At 49.3% G+C, this 12,176-nt stretch overlaps 1 protein-coding gene across 2 annotated transcripts in view; it reads right to left on the bottom strand.

The window, feature by feature from the left end:
* Positions 1 to 12,176, bottom strand: part of LOC141164591 (matrin-3-like) — a 38,975-nt gene that overhangs the window by 11,694 nt on the left and 15,105 nt on the right. The gene's annotated exons all lie outside the window — the stretch shown is intronic.

Genomic DNA, 12,176 nt, shown 5'->3' with positions numbered 1-12,176 from the left:
TTACCATTAGAAAGGAGCGGGTCTCCTATACTTGGAATGCCCATGCACTAAGTGTATGGGCTGACAAACATTTACCCCTAGGGGGTATACATGAACATACTGTATAAATATTTTTTTTTACGGGCATCATAAACACCCTTTAAAAAAAATTATGTGGGTGTTGCATCAATGACCACAGTCACCCTGGTGATATGGTGGTGGAGGATGAGGAGAAGGAGGAGGACAAGAGCAAATAGCCAAAATCAGGAAGCATATACCCATGTGTGGGTGTGAAAAGGTGCATGGGAATACACCTCCCAAAAAAAGACACTGAATTGGAGTTTATGTTACGCTGCTATCATTCAGTGGTGCTGAGAAGTCTGGCCCAATCCAGCCCTTGTTCATTTTTATAAGAGTCAGCCTATCAGCATTTTCAGTTGACAGGCGGATGCGCTTATCAGTTATAATTCCACCAGAGGCACTAAAAACCAGCTCTGATAAAACGCTAGCGGCAGGGCAGCCCAGGACCTCCAAGGCGCAGAGAGCCAGTTCATTCCACTTATCCAGCTTGGATACCCAATAATTATAAGGCACAGAGGATTCACGGAGGACGTTGTTACGGTCGGCAAGGTACTCCCTCAGCATCTTCTCAAACTATTCCCTCCTTGTGAGAGTACCCCGCACTTCAGGGCATGTGCGATGGGAGGGTCTGAGAAAACTGTCCAGAACTTTGACAGTGTTCCCCTGGCTCTGCTGGATTGCATTTGTGTCTCTCTCGCCTGTATTCCTTGGTTGTCCAAAGAACTGTGCCCTCTGCCGCCAGCGTTTTCAGATGGGAATTTTTTTTAATTAGTTCCGCAACGAGGGCCTTCGGGTACTGGCCCATTTTTGTAGACCTCTCCGCCTCAGGAACAAGAGATATAAAGTTCTCCTTGTAGCGTGGGTCTAGAAGTGTCACCAACCAGTAATGGCTGTCACCCAAAATTTTGAGACCGCGAGGGTTATGGGAAAGGCAGCGTAACAAACTCAGCCATGCGTGCCAGACTGTTAAAAGGCAAGACTTCCGTGTCCTCACCAAGAGGATGACTGTCCATACTCTCCTCCGCCTCTCTGTCCTCTGGCCATCCACGCTGAACAGACGGTATAACAGTCGTGGTGCAGGTAGTACCTTCTATAGCGCATGAAACTAGCTCCTGTTCTTCCTCCTCCTCTTCCTCATTGTCACCCAATCCACGTTGGGATGAGATGAGGCTGGGCGGTGTGTAATCACCCTGTATGGTTCCTTGCTCCATCTCATCGTGCTCCACCTGCAATGCATCCTCTTTGATTGTGAGCAGAGAGCGTTTCAGAAGATAGAGAAGCGGGATGGTGATGCTAATTATGGCGTCATCACCGCTCACCACCTTGGTGGAGTCCTCAAAGTTTTGGAGGATGGTACATATGTTTGACATCCATGTGCACTCCTAAGGTCTTATGTGTGGAGTCTGAACTGAATACCGATGGCCTTGTTGATGCTGGTACTCAACAACTGCCCTCTTCTGCTCACAAATCCTTCCCAACATCTGCAGTGTAGAGTTCCAACACGTGGGGACATCGCACACCAGTCTGAGACGGAAGCTGCAAAAGCTGCTGAAACACGACAAGGGCGGCGGAAGCTGTAGGTGGCTTTCTAAAATGGGCACACAGGCGGCGTACTTTTAACAAGCAGATCCGGCAGCTCCGGGTAGGATTTGAGAAACCGCTGAACCACGAGGTTAAGCACATGGGCCAGGCATGGTACGTGTGTGAGCTCGCCTCGCCTCAGAACCGCCACTAGGTTCCGGCCATTGTCACACACGACCATGCCTGGCTGTAGGTTCAGCGGTGTGAGCCACAGATCTCCCTGCTCTTTCAGAGCTGTCCACAACTCTTCAGCATTGTGCGGTATGTCACCTAAGCATATTAGCTTCAGCACAGCCTGTTGCCACTTGGCTGAGGCAGTGCTTCCAGCTTGTGACTGATGTGGTCATTTCGGAGATGGAGGCTGAGGTGCAGGAGCTGTAGACTGTTGGGGCAACCCTGATTGACCTAGGGCCCGCAATTCTTGGCGTCGGGAGGACGTGTTCCGTCCCAAGGTCCGACTGGATCCCGGCTTCCACTATGTTAACCCAGTGTGGCGTCAGCGAGATGTACCATCCCTGCCCACAAGCACTTATCCACGTGTCCGTGGTTAGGTGGACTTTCCCGGTAACTGTGTTGTTGAGGGCACGGCTAATGTTTTGGGACACGTGCTTGTGTAATGCGGGGACGGCACACCGGGAGAAATAGTGGCGGCTGGGGACCGAGTACCGAGGGACGGCCGCCCCCGCCCTCACGTTGCGGAATGCTTCCGTCTCCATGAGCCTAAAAGGCAACATTTCGAGAGCAAGCAGTCGTGAAATGTGGGAATTTAGTACTGTGACCTGTGGGGCGTTGGCTGCGTATTTGCGCTTGCGTTCCAAAGACTGGGGTATGGACAACTGAATGCTGCGCTGAGACAAGGACATGGACGTGCTTCCTGATGCTGCTACTTGAGAGTGTGCAATGACAGGTGCAGGGCAGGAGGCATCTTCGCATGCAACATGGACAGGGGATTGGCTTGCATGCACAACAGCGGAAGAAGCAATGGAGCCACCCGCAGACACTTTTCCTGGACCCTGGGTTCGGCCCACAAAGTCGGGTGCTTTGCTGCCATGTGCCTGATCATGCTGGTGGTGGTCAGGCTGGTCGTTTTGCCACCCCTGCTGATCCTGGCCTGGCAGGTGGTGCAAATGGCCTTTTTGGGGTTATCAGCAGAGTCTTTAAAAAACAACCAGACTCGGGAAGAACCCAACAGTTGTACTGTCAACTTCCTTCGTGTTGGTGATACAGGGAACGGTTGCCTGCCTTCTTTCTGCGGCCATCACACTGCTTCTTCCTGCCCGCTGGGGTGCTCTGCTGTTCTCACTCTCCATGTCCTTCTGCCAGGTTGGGTCAGTTACTATATCATCCACCACCTCGTCTTCCACTTCCGCACTCTGGTCCTCCTCCTGACTTTCTGGCAATTGTGTCTCGTCATCGTCCACATCTTGTGACACTTTCCCACTGTTGCCTTTGTGTGACTGTGGCTGCTCAAATATTTGGGCATCGCTACATGAGATCTCCTCTTGCCCCGCTTCAAGTGGACCGGGAGAGAGACCCGAATCTATAAATTGGAAAGTAAACAGCTCTTCGGACTGTCCAAGTGTGGGGTCAGTTGTCTCTGGGTACTCGGCATGGTGGTGGAAAGGAGGTTCAGAGTGAGGAATATGGGGTCCAGACTCACAGCTACTGAGACTTGACCGTGTGGAAGACAGGGTGGTGGTGGCGAAGTGACTGGAAGCATTATCTGCTATCCAACCAATAACCTTTTGACACTGCTCTGTGTTCAATAATGGTGTTCTGCGGTCCCCTATTAATTGGGACAGGAAGGTCGAGCGAGAAGATGTGGGTGCTTGTTGTGGCACAATTTCAGCTTGCCCACGGCCTCGGCATGCACCATCACCACCGTCCAGTTCCCCATCCCTTGCCACATGCCTTGCCCATTTGAAATGGAGGACAATATATTCGACGCTCACAACAAAAGACTGAATTTGGAGCAAACTTATATGTGATCCGTGTGACGGACAAACCACAGTTTTAAATACCTGACCTGTAGGTAGCCGGTTTTTCCTTAACCCATGACAGCACACCTTGAGAGAGAGAGGGATCCACCCCACCAAGGAAACCGTCCGAAATAAAAGGGCAGTACCTCTCACTCGCTTCAGTTGTTTACAGAGCATCAAGAGGACCTCCCAAAAAGGTTAGACAAATAACCAACACCTACATTAAATATAACACCCCAAACAGTGCCCACCAGGGTGTGAGAAACAGAAAAACCAGGGGGAAAAAGGGGGGGGGGGGGGGAGAACGACTACGAGTGCTGTCATGGGTTCAGGAAAAACCGGCTACCGGTAAGTAACCTTGGTGTTTTCCACTCACCCATGACAGCACACCTTGAGAGAATTTTGGAGAATTATGAGCACCCTAGGGAGGGACAACCGCCTTCTCCCAAAGGTAAGGTCAGAGGAGGACAGATCCAACCGATAGTGTTTATAGAAGGTGGATGGTGTAGACCAAGTAGCAGCTCTACATATCTGATCGATTGAGACTTCTGCCCTCTCCGCCCAGGAGGTTGCTACGGCTCTGGTGGAATGAGCCTTGACATTGTCTGGGGCCGGAACTCCTGTGGACGTATATGCTAAACAAATGGCCTCCCTAAGCCACCTAGAAATGGAACCCTTGGACACCCCGTGACCTTTCCTACTCCCCTGAAAGGCCAGGAACAAGGAATGGTCCTTCCTCCATACACTAGTCATGTTAATGTACTGCAGTAGGGATCTTCTAACATCTAGGTTATGGAATCTAACTTCCCTGGGGTTTTTCGAATTTCTGCAAAACGAGGGTAGTACAATCTCCTGGTTACAGTGGAATCTAGATACCACTTTGGGAAGATGAGCTGGATCTGGACGTAAGGTGACCATCACCATAAATTTGAGTGCACAGAGGATCAACCGAAAGGGCCTGAAGGTCACCCACCCTATGGGCTGAAGTTAAGGCCACTAAGAGGATGGACTTAAGGGTGAGGATCTTTGGAGAGACGTCCTGTAGGGGCTCGAACGGGTCACTGGTAAGTGTGTTCAAGACCAAATTCAGATCCCAGGAAGGAACTCTAAGGGACCGAACCGGCCTGGCTCTGGCACAGGACTTGATAAATCTAGAGACCCACCTGTTCCCAGCCAAGTTACAATTATAGAGTGCCCCCAAGGCCGACGCCTGAACCTTAAGAGTCCGCGTGGCTAAACCTAGATCACGCCCCTTTTGCAGAAACTCCAGGATTCCTTTGATTGGAGGCTTGTCTGATAACGGGGCATCTATAAATTCTAGGAACTTCCCCCAGACTCGGTCATAAATTTTAGCCGTTACTGGTTTCCTACTACCCAGCAGAGTAGAGACTAACCCTGGTGAAAACCCCTTGTTACTTAGTAGTGACCTCTCAAATTCCACGCCGCAAGATGGAAACCTCTGGCTTGGGCGTGGAATACTGGTCCCTGAATGAGAAGGTCCGGCCTCTCTGGTAGAACCCAGGGATCTGAAACCGACATTAGTCGAAGCAGGAAGAACCAAAGCCTCTTGGGCCAAAAAGGGGCTATAAGAATTACCCTTGCGCCATCATCCGGAATCTTCCTCACCACTGCTGGAACCATTACTAACGGGGGAAAGGCATAGGCAGTCCTGAACTTCCAAGGAATCTGGAGGGCATCTACAGCATGGGGATTTTCTGCTGGATTTAAGGAACAGAATCTGTCTACCTTCCTGTTTGCTCTTGCGGCAAACAGATCTATGTCTGGTTGTCCCCATAACTGGACAATCTGTCGAAAGACCCCCGGGTTTAAGCTCCACTTCCCCTGTTTTAGGGTGTGGCAGCTGAGAAAATCTGCCCTTACGTTTTCCACCCCCCTTATGTGAAGGGCACTGAGGGATGGGAGGTGTTGCTCTTCCATATGCAGGATTCTGTCTGCCACAGCTATCAGGGAGCGCGACCTTGTTCCCCCCTGGTGATTTACAAAGGCTACTGTTGTCCGGTTGTCGGACCTGACCTGGACGTGGTGACCCTGAATGTGAGGAAGGAAGCCTATCAGGGATTTCTCCACTGCCCAAAGTTCTTTTAAGTTTGAGGATGCCCCCATCTCGTGGTATGCCCAGTGAACCTGTACTGAGAGTTCTGCTAGATGACCCCCCCATCCAGAGCCGCTCGCATCGGCTGTAATCACCCGATCTACTGGTCTGGACCACTGTACGCCTTAGGTGAGATTTTCCGTCAGCCCACCATGAAAGAGAATCTACAGCTTCTAGGGAGAGAACTTCCTTTCTAAATGCCTGTTGAAGGACCTCTGCGCTGACAGGACCTCCCACTGAAGACGTCTCATATGCCCTTGAGCCCATCTGATTGCTGGGAGACAGGCCGTCATGGAGCCCAGGAGGGACATCACTGGAGACCGCATGGCTTTCAAGACTAAATTGATTACTTTGCGGACTTCGTCTTCTGGGAGGAAGCAGGCTTGGAGACGAGAATCCAGGATTAGACCAAGGAAGATTTGAGTCCTTGAGGGGGTTAATTTTGACTTTTGGGTATTTACCATGCATCCTAGCTGTTGCAACACCGTTGTGACTTCTAGAAGTTGACAGGAGTAGTGGACTTCTGATTTCCCGATTACCAAAAAGTCGTCTAAATAGGGAACGATCACTACGTTTTTGATTCGTAGAAAGGCTGTTACTTTTTTGTGAATATTCTCTGGGCTATGGAGAGGCCGAAGGGTAGGGCAGTAAACTGAAAATGCCTCAGTTCGTTCTGAATGAACAGGGCTACTCAGATATTTCTGGTAGTCTGGATGAATTGGGACGTGATAATATGCGTCCTTCAAGTCTATTACTGCCATAAAGCAATTGTGGTGCAAGAGCTTCACTGCCGAGCTCACTGACTCCATTTTGAAAGTCTGGTTCTCTATCAACTGGTTTAGACTCCTGAGGTTGATAATGATGATCCTTAAGGACCCATTGGCTTTTTTTTTTCATCATGAACAGAGGGGAATAGAATCCCTTCTTCCTTTGTGGTATTGGAACTTCGAGAAGGACCCGTTTCTCTACTAGCCCTAATATTTCTGACTCCAGACCTATCTGTTCTTCCTGGACCTTCCTCTTGGGGGTAATCATAAATGTCCGGCGAGGAATCTGGCTGAACCGTATCTTCAGGCCACCACTCACAATATTCAGAATCCAGGGGTTTGATGTAATGGCTTCCCAAGCTGGAATAAAGTGGGAAAGCCTCCCCCCTACCTCCGGTCTGGCGTCACTGAGATATTTTTGTATTGGAGGACGGTCCTCCAAACATATAGCCTGATTCTTTCTTGGATTTGGACTCCCATCTTCTCCTGGAGGGCGACCCTGATTAAATTTTCTCCTCCGAAAACGAAATCTTTTTGAGTCCCCTGAAAATCCTGGGAACCCTTTGTTCCTATCGCCCGCTTTTTCTAAAAGGTCATCCAGCTTCTGGCCAAACAGGAGTCTGCCATCACAAGGGAGGAAACAATTTATGTTTGGATTGTAGGTCACCTGGACAAACCTTGAGCCATAAGGCCCGTCTGGCAGCATTAGATTTGCTCATCTAGCCGAGAGTCTAACAGAGTCCGCTGAAGAGTCTGCCAGGAAGGCCGACGCTGCCTGCATTAGGGGCAGATTTGAAAGGATTCTGTCCCTAGGGATCTTTTTATCTTTAAGTTGGTTTTCCAACTGTTGGAGCCATACCATGAGGGACCTTGCCACACAGGTGTCAGCTACCGCAGGCTTCAGGCCTCCTGCAGCAGCTTCCCAAGTGTGACGTAGAAAGTAGTCAGCCTTTTTATCAAGAGCATCCCTTAGGAAGCCTGAATCCTCCAAGGGTAGGGAAGATTTTTTGGATGACCTGGCTACAGCCCCGTCAACTTTGGGGATTTTATCCCCAGGCTCAGAGTCCTTCTCCTCAAAGGGGTACCTTCTTTTAGAGAAGGAGGGTAAGGCCCCTAATCTCTCTGGTTTCTTCCACTCTCGGTCAATGAGGCCCTGAATTTTAGTGTTTACCGGAAAGGATAGTCTCCATTTTTCTCCAAGGCCTGCAAACATAACGTCTTTCTGGGATTTGGGTGCTTTCTCCTCCCCCACCCATGGTTGACCTGACTGCTCTGACCAGTTTGTTCGTACCCTCGATGGGGAAGCAGGGTCCACAGTTATCCGATGAGGAAGAGGATGATGAATCACTCAGCCATAGATCCTTGGACTGGGAGGAATCCGAGTTGGAGGAGACATCTTTATGGGATCTTTTCTTCCCTGTAAACAACCCCTTCAGGGACCCCTGAACCTCGGCGTGGACTATGGACTTCAGATTGGATGCGAAATCCAGAGAATTTTCTGCTATGGTTTTATTAATACAGTTCGGGCAAAGCTGTTTTTGCCAGTCTATGGGAAGGGAAGTTTGGCATAGGGCACAAATCCTTTTGCTTGGCACTACTCTTCTTAGGCTTACTAAAAAGGTGACATTCACGAACATCACTCACCCCTAAAGTCTCAAACAGGTACCGGATTTGGATGCTGTAGAGGAACACGCGTTGATCCCTTTCTGGATGGTCCAGAGGTGTTTGATACCTTGCTCCTGCGGCTGCCACTGCGATTGCTTGAGCAGCTGTAAGTGTGAGAGACGTCCGTCTGCCTCTTCCGTTGCTGAGGTGGGGGGGGGGGGGTAGCTTCTGCTCTTGACTATCCTGGTCAGCCATTTCGCAGAAGCGTGAGCCACGCTCCTAGGATGACCCCCCCCCCATAATACAGGGCCATCCAGAACCTCCTCTGGTTCAAGGGCCCTCCCCCCCTCCCAGGCTCCAAACAAACAAAAAAGGACCGGGAGCGGTTTTACAGGGCGCTGCCATCTTGGATCAGGCGCGGCCACCTGATGTCACCCGGCACACCTCTCCCAGAGTGCCCCGCGCGTCATACCCGGAAGTTGCCGCTCCGGAACGCGGCCGACTGAGGCGGCAGGGGGAAGGTGGCGTAGCAGTCTACGGGAAGCAGGAGCCTGCCTCACCACGTGCGCCCACTCGGACGCAGGAACCAAGGGAGCTGCGGACGGCGCTTCTGGAGGCTGGAACCCGATGCACAGGCCAGTGCCCGTTCTTCCACACCGGAACAGACTCAGGTAAGTTTTCTTCTTTCCAGACAGGTTCCCATCAACCAACAGGAAACCAACTGAAGCAAGGGAGAGGTACCGCCCTTTTATTTCAGACGGTTTCCTGTCCTTGGTGGGGTGGATCCCTCTCTCTCGCAGGGTGTGCTGTCATGGGTGAGGGGAAAAACACAGTTTTAAATGCCTGCCTGTAGGTAACTATTTTGAACAGCAATCTGGTGTCAATTGCTTCACTGACACCCTGCAACAAATTTTTAATGGAGGCCAGAAATGGCAGTATTTTCTGAAAACGTATATGTGATCCGTATGATAGAGAAAACAGTTTTAAATAGCTGGATTTTTAGCGCTGTAATATGGAAAGGACCTGGCTGTATTCTGCAGTGCCAACAAGCAAATGGCGCAGAAAAACGGTGTTCTCTGGATTGCTTTTTAAGCAAATAATGAGGATTAAGATCCAAAGAAAAGTATTCCTGGCCCCTGAGACCTGGGCTTTTGTATAGAAATATCTAACATCAGCAGACAGAACTGGAATGGAGCCTCTTGTGCTATATGCACTGCAGTCTGCTATATACCCTACCTGCCTGCCTATATACACTGCCTGCCTGATATCTCTGCAGATGGATTAGTCCTCACAAGGACTGTTAGTTGAGATGGATGTGTCTCTAATATAGTTTGGTATACCTACACTAACTAGAAACAAGTGAATCTCTCCCTAGCTCTGCAGCAGCTCTCCCTACACTTTCTGATTCCGGAGTGACTGCGACGAGCATGGCGGTGCCAGGTCTGATATAGACCTGATGACACACTGCGGCCAGCCAATCACTGTAATGCCACAACCAACATGGCTACGGCATTACAGTGAGTGGCAGACAATCCCTGCATGTTCATTGGCTCTCAAAAGAGCACCAAACATGCAGGGAGGAGACCCGAGCTTCCGCCGAGCAACACCGGAAATACTCGGTGAGCGCCGAGCATGTCTAGCAGTGAGATGCTCGGGCGAGCACCGAGCAGTAGCGAACATACTCGCTCATCACTACTCTCTACCTGAAACTCAACCTTTCCAACACTGAACGTCTTCAGCTTCCGCCGTGTACTCACCTCCCTAAATCTGACATCTCCCTCTCCGTGTGTGGCACCACAATAATGCCGAGCAAGCAGGCACATTGTCTGAGCGTTGTGTTTGACACCAATCTTTCCTTAACCTTCCATATACAATCTCATTCTCGCTCTTGTCGCTTGCACCTGAAGAACATCTCTAGAATCCGCCCCTTTCTCACCACGGAAACAAACCCTCACTGTCACCCTCATACACTCGCGCCTGGACTACTGTAATTCTCTATTAGTTGGCCTCCCCCTCACTCGACTTTCCCCTCTCCAGTCCATTCTTAATGCTGCAGCCAGGGTCATCTATCTGGCTAATCGTTACTCAGACTCCTCCGCTCTGTGCCAGTCATTGCACTGGCTGCCAATGAATTATAGGATCCAATTTAAACTGCTAGTTCTTACCCACAAAGCCCTCCACAGTGCGGCACCCCCCTACATCTCTTCCCTCATTTCTGTTTATCGGCCTACCCGTTCTCTACGCTCCGCAAGCGACTTTCGACTAACATCTGCACTAGTCCGCACCTCCCACTCCCGGCTCCAAGACTTCTCCCGAGCTGCACCCATTCGTTAGAATGGTCTAGACCAACAAATTAGGACTAATCACAACTTACACAGTTTTAGGCGCTCCCTAAAAACACATCTGTTTAGGGCGGCCTATCACGTTCCCTAATCGAAGTCCTTTTTATATACAGGCGCTTCTGAAAAACTTAGAATATCAAAAAGTTTAATTTATTTCAGTTCTACAATTCAAAAAGTTAAACTATATAGAGTCATTACACACAGAGTGATCTATTTCAAGGGTTTATTTCTGTTAATGTTGATGATTATGGCTTACAGCCAATGAAAACACAAATGTCATCTCAGTAAATTAGAACAAAAACCTGCAAATGCTTATGAAGCTTTTAAAAAGGTCCCTTAGTCTGTTTCAGTAGGCTCCACAATTATGGGGAAGACTGCTGACTTGACAGATGTCCAGAAGGCAGTCATTGACACACTCCACAAGGAGGGTAAGCCACAAAAGGTCATTGCTAAAGAACCTGGCTGTTCACAGAGTGCTGTATCCAAGCATATTAATGGAGAGTTGAGTGGAAGGTAAAAGTGTGGTAGGAAAAGGTGCACAAGCAACCGGGATAACCGCAGCCTTGAAAGGATTGTTAAGAAAAGGCCATTCAAACATTTGGGGGAGATTCACAAGGAGTGGACTGCAGCTAGAGTCATTGCTTCAAGAGCCACCACACACAGACGTATCCAGGACATGGGCTACAAGTGTCACATTCCTTGTTTCAAGCCACTCATGACCAATAGACAACGCCAGAAGCGTCTTACCTGGACCAAGGAGAAAAAGACCTGGACTGTTCTCAGTGGTCCAAGGTGTTTTCAGATGAAAGTAAATTTTGCATTTCATTTGGAAATCAAGGTCCCAGAGTCTGGAGGAAGAGTGGAGAGGCCACAATCCAAGCTGCTTGAGGTCTAGTGTGAAGTTTCCACAATCAGTGATGGTTTGGGGGGCCATGTCATCTGCTGGTGGAGGTCCACTGTGTTTTATCAAGACCAAAGTCAGCGCAGCCGTCTACCAGGACATTTTACAGCACTTCATGCTTCCCTCTGCCGACAAGCTTTCTGGAGATGGAAATGTCATTCTCCAGCAGGACTTGGCCCCTGTCCACACGGCCAAAAGTACCAATACCTGGTTTACACACAACAGTATCACTGTGCTTGATTGGCAGCAAACTCGCCTGACCTTAACCCCATAGAGAATCTATTATAGAGAATCTATGGGGTATTGTCAAGAGGAAGATGAGAGACCCCAGACCCAACAATGCAGACGAGCTGAAGGCTGCTATCAAAGCCACCTGGGCTTCCATAACACCTCAGCAGCCACAGGCTGATCGCCTCCATGCCACATTGCCGCATTGATGCAAAAGGAGCCCGACCAAGTATTGAGGGCATTTACTGAACATACATTTCAGTAGGGCAACATTTCGGATTTTAAAAATATTTTTCAAGCTGTAGTTATAAAGTATTCTAATTTACTGAGATAATGACTTTTGTGTTTTCATTGGCTGTAAGCCATAATCATCAACAATAACCGAAATAAACACCTGAAATAGATCACACTGTTCATAATGACTCTATATAATATAGGAGTTTCACTTTTTGTATTGAAGAACTGAAATAAATTAACTTTTGATGATATTCTAATTTAGTGAGAAGCATCTGTATAGCCCACTCACTATCTCTCCAAACATAATTCTCCACCAAACCCAAAAGCACTACAGAAACTGGCTGATAATGAGCTCACGCAGCC

The sequence above is a fragment of the Phyllobates terribilis genome, unplaced genomic scaffold, assembly GCF_046119375.1.
Source record: "Phyllobates terribilis strain yellow unplaced genomic scaffold, ASM4611937v1 Scaffold_10__3_contigs__length_209671492, whole genome shotgun sequence".
In the NCBI taxonomy this organism is placed as follows: Eukaryota; Metazoa; Chordata; class Amphibia; order Anura; family Dendrobatidae; genus Phyllobates; species Phyllobates terribilis.
This window is presented reverse-complemented; position numbering and strand designations above follow the sequence as displayed.